The sequence below is a fragment of the Ceratotherium simum genome, chromosome 28 (assembly GCF_057802395.1).
Source record: "Ceratotherium simum simum isolate JZ-2026a chromosome 28, ASM5780239v1, whole genome shotgun sequence".
In the NCBI taxonomy this organism is placed as follows: domain Eukaryota; kingdom Metazoa; phylum Chordata; class Mammalia; order Perissodactyla; family Rhinocerotidae; genus Ceratotherium; species Ceratotherium simum.
Window position 1 is genome coordinate 7,236,593 of NC_141927.1, and position 11,885 is coordinate 7,248,477.

The window sequence follows — 11,885 nt, forward strand, 5'->3', positions numbered from 1 at the left end:
GTGTTCTCCTGTAAATCTGGTGCGTGGGATGAGAAGTCTTCTAGATGTGCTGCAGGAGGGAGAAGAACATAGGAGCTGTGGCAAACCACATGTATGTCCTGCCCAGGCTCTCACTTGGGTTTTCCCTGAGGTTTGTGGAGCAAAACTTATGACACAGCTGCCAATTCAAGGGCAGATGGAGCCCAAAACTGGCCAATGTCCTGCACTCAAGTCAAAACCAGAAGGTAAGAGGACACTTTTCCTTTGTTTTAGGGGAAATCTCAAAGCAAGATCAAGCATCATTCAAGTGGCCCCCTAAAGCCCATCAGCACCAAGCCTTATGAAGTAGTGAGACAGGTCAGAGATAGACAGTGAGTGGGAGTGCTGTAGTGCATTAGGGGGCTAACAGCCAGTGTAAAGGGACAAGAGATCTTTGGATACACTTAGACGGCACCATGTAGGAATGTGGATCCCAGTAGTTAAATTATTAAATTTTTCTGAAGAAGCCAGAAATCTGGATTTTAGTGGAGAACTTTAGTCCTTTAAATGTTGGGAATTAAGGCAAAAATAAATTGTTGGGCTGTATTTTACCCATTGGTTTCCAATTCATGACTCTGGTTTAGATGCAGGAGTCAGTTTGATTCAATTCAATGAACTATACGTATTTAGACCTGTAATAATTTGGAAATTCATGATCTTGTCTTTTTGGCAGGCAGAGAGGAAGTGAAGAGCCAAAAATAGGTCAGCAGCTAACCTAAATTCACACAGTAAATTTGTCAAGACACAGGGACTGGAACATGGGTCTCCAAATCTCTTGAAGACTATTGTTTGTAATATACCTTGCTATAGTAGATATCTATAGGTGCATAACAAATGATCCCAAAACTTAGTGGCTGAAAACAGCAAACACTGATTATCATACAGTTTCTGTGGGTTGTGAGTACCACACTTGGCTTCGCTGGGAGCTTCTGGATCAAGACATTCATGTAATTGCATTCAACCTATCAACCAGGGCTACAGTGTCCTCTGAAAGCTCAACATGGAAGGACCCATTTTCCGAGCTCATTCATGGAGTTGTGCATAGAAGTTTCTCCTTGCAGGCCATTAGATCAAGAGTCTCAGATCCTCACTGGCTGTTAGCCAAAAGTCTCCCTCAGTTCTTTGCTACCAGGACAACAGGGCAGCTCAAAATATGGCAGCTGGCTTCCCTCAGAGTCAGCAATTGGAGAGCGAGAGGGCACCCAAAATGGAATACACGGTGTTTTTATAACCTAATCTCAAAAGTGCCATCCATCACTTGTGTCACATTCGATTTGTGAGAAAAGAGTCAATGAGACCAGTCCACAGGCAAAAGGAGATGGTTACACAAGAGCATGAATACTAGTAGGGAGGGGTCGTCAGAGGCCATCTTAGAGGCACCTGCACACTCACTGTCTTATGACTGTATGCCCGGGGTCAGCAACCATGGCCCACTGGCTAAATCCAGCTGCTCCCTGTTTTTGTAAACAAAGTTTATTGGAACAATGCTGTGCCCATTGTTGACATATTGTTTATGATTGCTTTTGGATTATACCCACAGAGTTGAGTAGTTACAACAGAAACTGTACGACCACTAAAGCCTAAAAATGCTTATTGTCCAGCCCTTTACAGAAAAGGTTTTCTGGTTTCTGATGTATACAATATAAAATATTTTTAAAACTATCAAAGAGGAGATTGAATCAGAGATGCCAAATTCATCATTTGATTGAATTTCTTTTGGTGCACTGACATCATAAATGTCATGGTAGGCACTTCCATAAGACAATTATCTGAGAATTCTCAAAACAGTAGGAGCTCTTTGGTCTGGGACACGTGGATCATGTATGGCTTCAGTTCCCTGAGTCCTCTTCTATTCATTCTCCACCACATATGGTCATTCTCCTTGCCATTGGGAAACCTGCTCCCAAATCTTTTGACAAAAAGATGAATATAAAACATAGTTATAATGACCTCAATTAGCAAAGCATATATTTAGCATAATCTGTGAGCCTGATGGACCTGGACTGCAAACTTGAAGTTTACCAGGTTATGTCATTTCTCTTAGCTTCAATTTCCTTCAATTTTCAGATTATAATACTGACCCCTTATCTTTTTGTCACAGAAATGCGTTAAAGCATCGATTACAGTGCTATGTCTATCAATACAGCTCAGTAGATGCCAGCCGTCATGTGAAAAACTTTTCATGGTTTCCCATTTCCTGTTAAAAGATGCCATAAAGGATCCTGTTAAAAGCTGTCATATCTTCAGGCTGGCTCTCTCTCCAGAGCATGTCTCCCTTCAGATCCTGCTGGATGACATCACCTTAATTCTCCTCATTAATGGCACCACCATTTACCCTGTCCCCTGCCTGAACTGAACACTGACAGTATTGCTAGCCTACTTTCTCTCACTCTTCATTCCTTCTCTCCTGCTCAATCATATCAATTTTTGATTCTACCTTCTTGGTAGCCCTAGCTCTCAAGTCTGTCTTTATCTCATTGTCTTTGAGAAGGTAACAGCCCTTAATCTCTTAGCTCAGCTCTTAGTCTCATGGCCTTGAACTTCATAATCCTCTAATCCATCCTCCATATTATATTCGCTGTGAATTTTCTGCTAAAACACAAATTTGTTTAGATTGTGCTCCTTTGTAAATCCTTTGTTGCCTGCATTACCTGCTATGTTCTCTCTGTTTCCTAAGTCTTCCAGGATTATTTCTCCTTTATGATATTTGTTACTAAATTTCCTAGATTAAAAATATCTCCAATTATTCAAAGGATTAAAGCAATATAGGACTTGAGTATCTATTTTCAAGCAATAGGACTAGAGTATCTACTTTCTCATTAACACAGGTATGTAAATGAAAAGATACCATCTATTAAAGGTGATAAGAAATGTTCACAAACAGTGATAGTATATGATATTCACTATGGAGTTTGGCAATAGTTCCAAGTGTGATAGAATAAATGCTCTGCACAAATGTAGAATTGGGAGGAGTCACTTTCAACAGGCTGATCAGGATCATCAGGAGCTGGTATTTGGGTTGGGCTCTGTAGATTGTGCAAACCATTGTGTAGAAAGAATTGGCTGGATGTAGTGAGTGATTGCATTCAATCAATTAATAAATGTGAAGATTCATAAAGATGTTAGTTTCCAGCTTCTATTACCAAGCAATTAAAAAATGAAGGGGATATTTACAAAAAATGAAAGACTTGATTACAAGCTGAGGTGAGGTAAGGTGCTAGATATGATCAAAATAGTAGTGATCTCTAAATGGATGTAAAGATCAGTAAGGGAGATTGGAAAAGTGGTTCAGATTAATGATAAAAATGGAAATCATCTGCATAGGTGCATAGATAACCCACATCTCAAGGACTGTGTGTGGGAATAAGAGGATCAGGAGCAAGAATTAAGCACATTATTAAGACCATGATACATGTTATCCAGTCTCTCTAGGTCGTGGTTTCCTCATCTGTGAAATGCAGGTAATTGTATCAACCTTATTGAATTATTCATAATTCAAGTGAAGTAAACGCATATAAATTGCTTATACAATTTGTATGTAAACAATTTTAAATTGTTCTCAGTGTCTGGCACATGGCATGTGCTCAACAAACGTCAGCAGTCATGATGATCATCGTCATTATTATCACTGCCATGATAATCTTAGATTCTTAAGATGTCTCCTTTTAGGGGCTTAGGGAAAAGGAGAAGGACAAAAAATTCCAGGACGAATCAAAGGGAACGGTCAGAAGGATAGGAGGACAAAATGGAAAGTGTGTATCTTTGATATTATGCGTTACCATGTCCGTGTCTGTGTCTTTTCCACCATTAGACTGTGAATAGTGAAGGGCACAGAGCCCAGAGTCTACACAGTGTTCATATCTGTACCCTTTACAGCATCAGGTCCTAAGGTTCTAATATGGAGCAGACATCCACAAAGTTTTCTGGATGATCAGTTCAAGTAGAGGGACAGGTTGCAAGACTGAAAATGACTCCTCAAGTCACACGTGGCACAGAGTTCATGTCAGAAGATTATGGACAGGGCTGGCCCTGTGGCTTGGTGGTTAAGTGCGCGCGCTGTGATGCTGGTGGCCCGGGTTCGGATCCCGGGTGCGCATCGAGGCACCACTTCTCCGTTCATCCTGAGGCCGAGTCCCGCATACAGCAACTAGAAAGATGTGCAGCTACGACATACAACTATCCACTGGGGCTTTGGGGGGAAAAATAAAATCTTAAAAAAAAAAAAAAAAGAAGATTATGGACAAAGAGGCCATTGCATTAGACACGTAGAAGTCATTGCTAAACTTGGAGAGTGAGGAATTTCTTTAGACAGATGACAGGAAGCAACAAGTTGAGGAGTAATGGATTGAGAGAATAGGAGAAATTTGATAATGAATGAAAGACGTGAATGGGAAATGGTTTGAGAGGAAAAGTAGGGCAAAGAACAGGTTATTTTTAAATAAAGAATTAAATGCAAGGGGCCGTGCTGGTGGCGTAGCAGTTTAGTTTGTGCATTCCATGTCAACAGCCCAGGGTTCGCAAATTCAGTTCCTGAGCATGGACCTATTCACCGCTCATCAAGCTGTGCTGAGGTGGCATTACACATAGACGAACTAGACTGACCTTCATCTAGAATACACAACAATGTACTGGGCTTTGGGGAGAAAAAAATAAATAACCTAAAAAAAAAATGGAATTGTGATTGTAGACCATAATGAAGTCACCAGTGGAGAGAGAGAGCATAACAGAGAAAGAGGGTGAGTAATAGTATCTTATCAAAAGAGGACGATTTGAACTTGTGACTTGAGTAGGGAATGGGAAGGGCTTTCTGTGTAGAGCTGGTGCAGAATATGGACATGGAATCACTTTGTCAATTTATTCTCCCTTTCACAAAGCTAAGACGCATCTCTGTACCTGCTAGACCCATGGATAAAATTATCAGGGATCATCCATCATCACTAACAATGACTGGGCGTCAATGAGTCTGGTTGGATTAATGTGGTCTACTTTTAGGAGACTGGAGAATGACTGTATGAAGGTAGGGCATGGTGGGTGTGGAGAACCTTGAAAAGCAGCCATGTTGATTTAGCCAAAGAGGATCATAAGCATCATTTTTTCAAATTAATTTATTTTGCATGTAAAGAAATGAGGACTTGAAATGGTGATGTAGGTAGATTTTAGTATTTGCACGATATAGAGATCAATGACTCTCAATGTGAGACCCATGAAAAGACATGCCCATCACCCTCCCCTACAGGGTTTGAATTATAATTTTGGCCCAGGCCCTGGGCAGAGAAAATGCCTCTTCTGAGAGCTTCTTCCCTCTTGACTGTCTCATTCATTCCTCTGAGAACGGCTTTGCTGCTGAGATTCAGAGGAGTAGGAGATAGTGGCTGTGACCCAGTGAATGTCAATGGGCATCAACAGCCTGTCTCCCCGTGTGGTCAAACTTCCAGAGTTGTTGATTGACATCTCTTGCTGGTAAATTAAGTAAATGGTCTTTACCACAAAGATTTATGAGAAACTGACCACTAGGTTCATTGGCCCAATCTTCTGTACAACTTTCTCATCCTTTCTCCTCAGTCTGTATTGAAGGAAATGTCGGTGGGGACAGCATGTTAGATCATTTACATTTAGATCTAGTTTTTCAAGAATTCATGGCAGGGTCCTCATTTGTCTACCAAATCAAATGCAAACTTGTCTTCATGATCGTTCACTAGACATTGACCAGACTAGACTATGCCTTGCTTCTAAAGTTTCTCTGTGCAACCCCACCTTTGTGCTGTGGCTCCTGGTAAGAACGGTTGTGTTTCTGACTGTGTGTGCTCCACCAGATCAGCCAGCTCATGAGTCCTTTGACTCCTGCTGAGCCAGGTATCCCTCAGGTCCAATTCCTGTTCCTTTCTTTGCATTTCCTCTTTTTTATTTTTCTTTTTTTGTTTTGTATACTGGATAGAGCACACTAACAAATAAAATGTTTACAAGTCAAGGGTATTTACAGGAAGCTAAAGGGTCAGAAATGATTGCTCATGCCTGGAAGATGCACAATTGCCAAGAAAACTTGCTGCCTAAAGATGGTTAATTATTTGTCCACGCCCAGTTAGTTCAGAGGACGCAGACAACTCACTTACATTATGTTTCCTCTAGTTTTCTTCCCTACATTGAGAAGGCTCTCTGACTTGATTTGCAAGGCACTCAATATCTGCTAAAGGAGGAAGCAAAGTTCAGAGGCCTTCCAGAGACATGCTCACCCATAAATGCAGAAAGCAGGCAAATGAGACAAAATGCTTTAGCTGATTGTTAAACCTCCATGGAGGCTTAGTAAACTGACAAAACAAAATACTTCCATAGACAGTCCCAGACTAAAGGCCTGTAGTTTGCCAGCCTTCCAGAAGAAAAGATCCTCTGTGGTTATGGTTGGGGAAAGGTTGTTTCTCCTGTTTCCTTGTTTACATTCTTTTGGAGAGAAACAAGTAAGCTAAAATCACAGTGATAAATTGGAATACTAGAAACTGCTTCACTTACACACCTGTAGTTGACGTGTACACACTTGTGAGAATGTGTAAACAAGGGGCCATAACAAGATGGCAGCTACTGGCAACTCTATACCATCATCTCAAAGACTCCTCTCTATGATAAATCTTATGTTCTTGGTAAAATACACAGGAGGGCACTTTTAGCAAAGTATTGCTCTAGCTGGTGATAATACGAGAATGTCACCACAAGTAGAAGAATGAAAGAAAATTTAATATCGTTATGATTTAGAGAACAGACTTTAAAGACAAGTGAAACTGAAATAAATTTAAGCATCCTCAAAGGGGGAACCCAATATAAGCATTTGTTTACATTGGTGATAGGAGAGCTGAGAAGCCAAAATATATGGTTAGTCACCTCAGAATTTGCCATAGCAGAAAGACATTACTATCTATAGTCCTATAGGGAGAAAGGGAAAAAGTAGGCAACGTTCCTAAAGCCTAGGATATGGACCACCCAACAGAAGCTGGAGTCTTGGCAGACCTGCCTGGCAGAAGATGGGATCACAGTTGAAGGGGTTTTCTTGTAGGAATTGAGAGCACAGAGGAGATGCCTCCTAAAGTATGGGAAGAGAATTATCCTGGCTTTTCACCAATTCCTGCCCTCCCATCTTCTGCCAGTGCATCCCTTTGGTCAATCTATATGGTACCTGGAGGGCAGCATTTCCTGGTAAATGTATATAGTCACTTACAGTTCAGAGCACTGCCATCTACTAGCTGGATGGCCTAGGGAAATTCACTCAGCCTCTCTAAGCCTCAGTTTCCTCAGCTGTAAAACTGAGACAATGCCTATCATTGCCTGTAGATCTCATATAGGAGTGGTCAGAATAATAGTGTAAGAGTGGCAAAGAAGAATGGCTGAGCCACCTGTGGACTGTGTTAAGATAAAGAAAAGAGTTGAAATCCAGGATTCCCTTGTTGGGAGTCCACATCACAACCTTTAACCTGCCTTGATATTGCTCACCATCCCTCACTGGTTATTCTTCCTCAGAGCCACACGGGTGATATGCGGGCCACGTGGTCATTTGCAGTTTACAAGTCAATTTCACATCATTAACTCATAGGCTTTCACTGTGAGGTGAACAGGCCATGTGTTACTCTCTGTGCTTTATTACTGATATACAGATGCTCAGAAAGCTTAAGGATTTTACCAAGTAAGACCAAATAACCAATGATAGGGCTGAGAGTTAAACTGATAAAGTCTCACTCCAAACCTAGTGTTCTATCCTTCACATGGAGTTGCCCCTTAACCAAAAACTTGGATCAATCAGATTTCTGCTCCATATTTTAAAAACAGAATTAAAAATAATAGCAGAAATTCGAGGGACGTCTGACATGAACAAATAACTAAATAATTTGAGTCTCTCCTCTCTCAACCTAATCAACACTGATGAAAACAGTGATTCTTAGAGCTGGGAGGAAACCTAGTGTGTCTAGTACAATGGTTTGCAGGGTTTGCATTTTAAGTCCTGGTGACCCAAAGCTCTGGGCCAGGGAGTGACAGTAGCTCTCATTAGTGTCCTCAGACTCCATAGGCACACATTTGTCATTAGACAATAAATGTATAAGAGCTATTAGTTGAGAGGCTACAGACAATTTTGACATTAAAAAGGTATAATAAGCCAAAAACTAGGAAAACGACACTTACCAGTGGTTCCCAGAGGAGAGGACACGTGAAGAACACTGTTTCACTCTTCTGCTATTTGAATTTTTACCACAAACATGCATTGCTTTTATAATGCTTTTAAAATACAGACATCATCCTCAAAACTCAATTTGTGAGTGAGGAGGGTGCCACTGCCATAGCCTAACCCTCAATCCCCAGCTTCTGAACTATCTGAAAAGAAAAAGTGGCTTTCATTCCCAAAGAACCTCTTGTGAACTAGTGGTTTTGCCTCAGAAATGCCTCCCAGTCTTTGAAGGAGTGGAGGTCTCCACTGTGGAGGTCTGTTCCCCATGTGGAAAAGTGAATCCTCACCAGTGACCTTATAGACTGATGACTGCAGCCCTGCGCCTGGGCTGGGAGCTGGGTATAACTCTCTGCAATGTCTACCTCACACTCTCTCTTGTATCCTGTGTATGATAGAGTAAGACTCTGCACAGTCAACACCCATCCCACCTTCAACATTTCCTTCCCATTTAAAAATATCTGCTTTGTCTCAACACCTGCACTCTAGAAGAAAGTCAGATTTTAAATAGCTGAAGTGTCTACAACTACATTATCTTTTAAAATCTGATATCTAAACTCACCCTCAACATGAATTACCTTTCTTCTCATGTCCACAGCCCTGTGCAGACCCTTATTATGGCACTTATTAAAATCCGCTTCCTGTTGTTTATTTGACTGTAGAGCCATCTGCCTTTAATCACATGGAAGCTCCCAGAGAAAGAACCAGCATTTGTCCCTCTTTGTAGCTCACCCCCTCCATCCCCCTACCTACATCCAAGCACAAGAGTCTTGTCTCTATTTATAGTAGGGGTTTAGAGTTTGCTTACAAAATCTGATAGGTGCACCAGGATCATGAACACACACTCTTAGAACTAACACTCCAGAGCCTCAGTAAATCTGTTATAATTGCATACACAAAATGCAACAACTGGGCAATGACATGGTGACTTCAGCTCACAGTTAAATAGTTTATTGACAAATACATAAAATTGTTAAGTGCGTTTAATTCTAATAATTTTCAAAAAAGCACGCAGTTGGCCCTCTACACATTGAATCTACATCCAGTGGACATCACCTGATCCCAGGACTTCCTTGAATGTTCACGACCCATGAGCAACCAAAGGTCTTAAATGTTTCTTCTTAAGCCGCTCATTTGTATAGGAAGTGCCATCCACAAGGAAGACATGCATGTCAATCAAATAGGTCATCCCAGCATTCTATTTCTCTGATAAAGGAAAATGAGACACCTTCTTGCCTCATGAATTTGGCAGTTTTCAGACAATGATGAAGTGTAAACTGTGTTTCACCCAAGTTATAGCACCCATCATGGCCAAGGGGCATGGGCTCTGGGGCTCTTCATTGTAGCCCATTCTTCCTCCTTTTTCTTGCCACCTAAATGTCAGCACTGTTTTTTCTCAGTTTCAGGCATATGTGTGCAGGCTCATGGTGTGACACAGCCCCAGTTCACATCTAGATTCTGAATATGTTCAAGCCTGCACTCATGTTCTCAGGTGGGCCTTAGGCTGTTCCAGGAATTTAGAAAGATGGCGGAAAGCTTAGAAGTACCACAATGGGGGCAAGTCAGCTTGAAGGTACATGTCCTAGGACTGCTTCCAAAAGGAGGCAGATCTTTCCTACCTACATCTACAACCAGATCTGATCCAGACTCGAACACGCTTGTGGAGTCTAGAGGACATCAGGATAACCATATACTCATATCAAACTTTGCTTCACTCATTAGGTTTGTCACTAACTCCTGGGTAAGTGGGTGTGGTAAGAGACATTGGCATGAAGCATCAGGAAACACATCATATTGTCATCATTGTAATATTACAAGACTTGTAGCCATTGCTTACTTCTACCAATGGCTGAAACCTTTATAAACTGAACAAGGACATCTCTCCATCCAGTCTCAGCATGCTGCGAAGCCTGTCAATCATGAGGATCCATTAACTTCTCTTTGCCTTGCTCTTTGTGTTCTTGATACCTGTTCCAGGTAAGATGGGTGGGGAAATGAGAAGGTACAAAGAATTGAGAAATTCCAATTCAGAGTCAGTCCCTCTGCATTCTTCAGGGAACTTTAGACCAAGTAGATTTGTAGTATGGGAAATAGACAACATTTTTTTTTTCTGACAAGGATCATCAAGGACCTTAAAGCAGGTTTCCTCATCTTTTCTGATCTACTCTGAAGAGAACTAAACAGCCCACAAATGTCACCTCTTCATGGAAAGGCTGTTATATCTGTTAACAAAAGATGACGAAAGTGGTGTAAGAAATTTAATGTCATCAGGAAAGATTGATGTAATCTGACAACAGAAGCACAGACTTCCAGTGTATTAGCTTAGTGGTCTCTAAAACTTCCCTGTGTGTTCTGTTTCTTTATTGCAGGAAATGGAGGAATCACAAATGCATTACAAAATTATTATTGTAAAATAAGAAACGGCTAGTGTGCTGTGCTTGGCTGCTTTCCAAAGGAGAAACAGAGAGGCCACTGTACTCTGGGAGGCCAAAAATGCTGCCGAAAAAGGAAAAAATCTGGAAACATAATGAGACTGTGGGAAAGTGTGAAAATGCCTCCTTGAAATTTATAGAAGCAAAATCAAATTAAATACTTTTCCAAAAAATTAGAAGCTTAACTTTTTTCTTTTGTTCTTTTTTTTTCTGGTTATTGTGCTAGGTGTTACCAAATAGGCAACTTAAAAAATGATAAGACACCTTTAATTCAAATAAAGTGTAATCTTTAGAGGAATCTACAAGAGACCTAAACTGATATCCAAGGGTTTTCAGATTTTATTCCTCTGGTATAAATTTTACACTCACTGAAATTGGACTTCTTGTTCTTCCTGAAATAATCCCTTTGCTATAAAGTTGAGGAAATAACAGCCTGTTATTTTCCAAATTTGATGAGACTATAAACCACAGCTTTAGTACTCAAAGCAATCTAAGCAGAATACACATAAAGAAAACCACACTGAGCACATCATAATCAAATTATTTTAACCAGTGATGGAGAGAACATCTTAAATGCAACCTGAGAGGAAAGTCACATTAAATACAGAGGAAAAAAAAGAGGAAATACAGTAAACTTTTCACCAGAATCTATATGAGCCAGAATAAAGTGGAGCGAAACCTAGAAATATCACAATAAAAAGATGTCAACCTAGAATTTCATAGCAGAAAAAATATATTTAAATAATGAAGGTAGAATGGACTCTGGGTGATAATGATGTGTCCAGGTAGGTTCATCAATTGTAACAAATGTCCCATCTGGCGGTGAAAGTTGATAATGGAGGGCTGTGCAAGTGTGGGGGCAGGGGGTACATGGGAGTCTCTATATCTTTCCTTCAGTTTTGTTATGAACCTGAAACTGCTCTAAAACATAGTCTATATGTTTGTTTAAGAACAAAAGGTAAAACTTTTTTAAACAACAACAAAAAAAGCTAAGAAAATTCCTCTCTAGCTTACCTGCACTATAAAAGAAGAAGAAGGAGGAGGAGGAGGAGGAGGAGGAGGAGGAGGAAGAGGAGGAAGAATTTCTTCAGGCAGAAGGAAAATGATACCAGAAGGAAATTTGGCTACACATGATGGAATGAACGTGCTGCTACGATTCTGAACACTTTTCCTTAAAGCGAGAGATTATCAGTTCAGTAAAAAATAAGACTCAAACACACACCGTGTATAAAGAA

The 11,885-nt window shown here is 40.5% G+C and overlaps 1 pseudogene; it reads left to right on the forward strand.

The window, feature by feature from the left end:
- Window positions 1-10,137: 10,137 nt before the first annotated feature.
- Window positions 10,138-10,781, forward strand: LOC101403101 (beta-defensin 103A pseudogene; annotated as a pseudogene).
- Window positions 10,782-11,885: the final 1,104 nt, after the last annotated feature.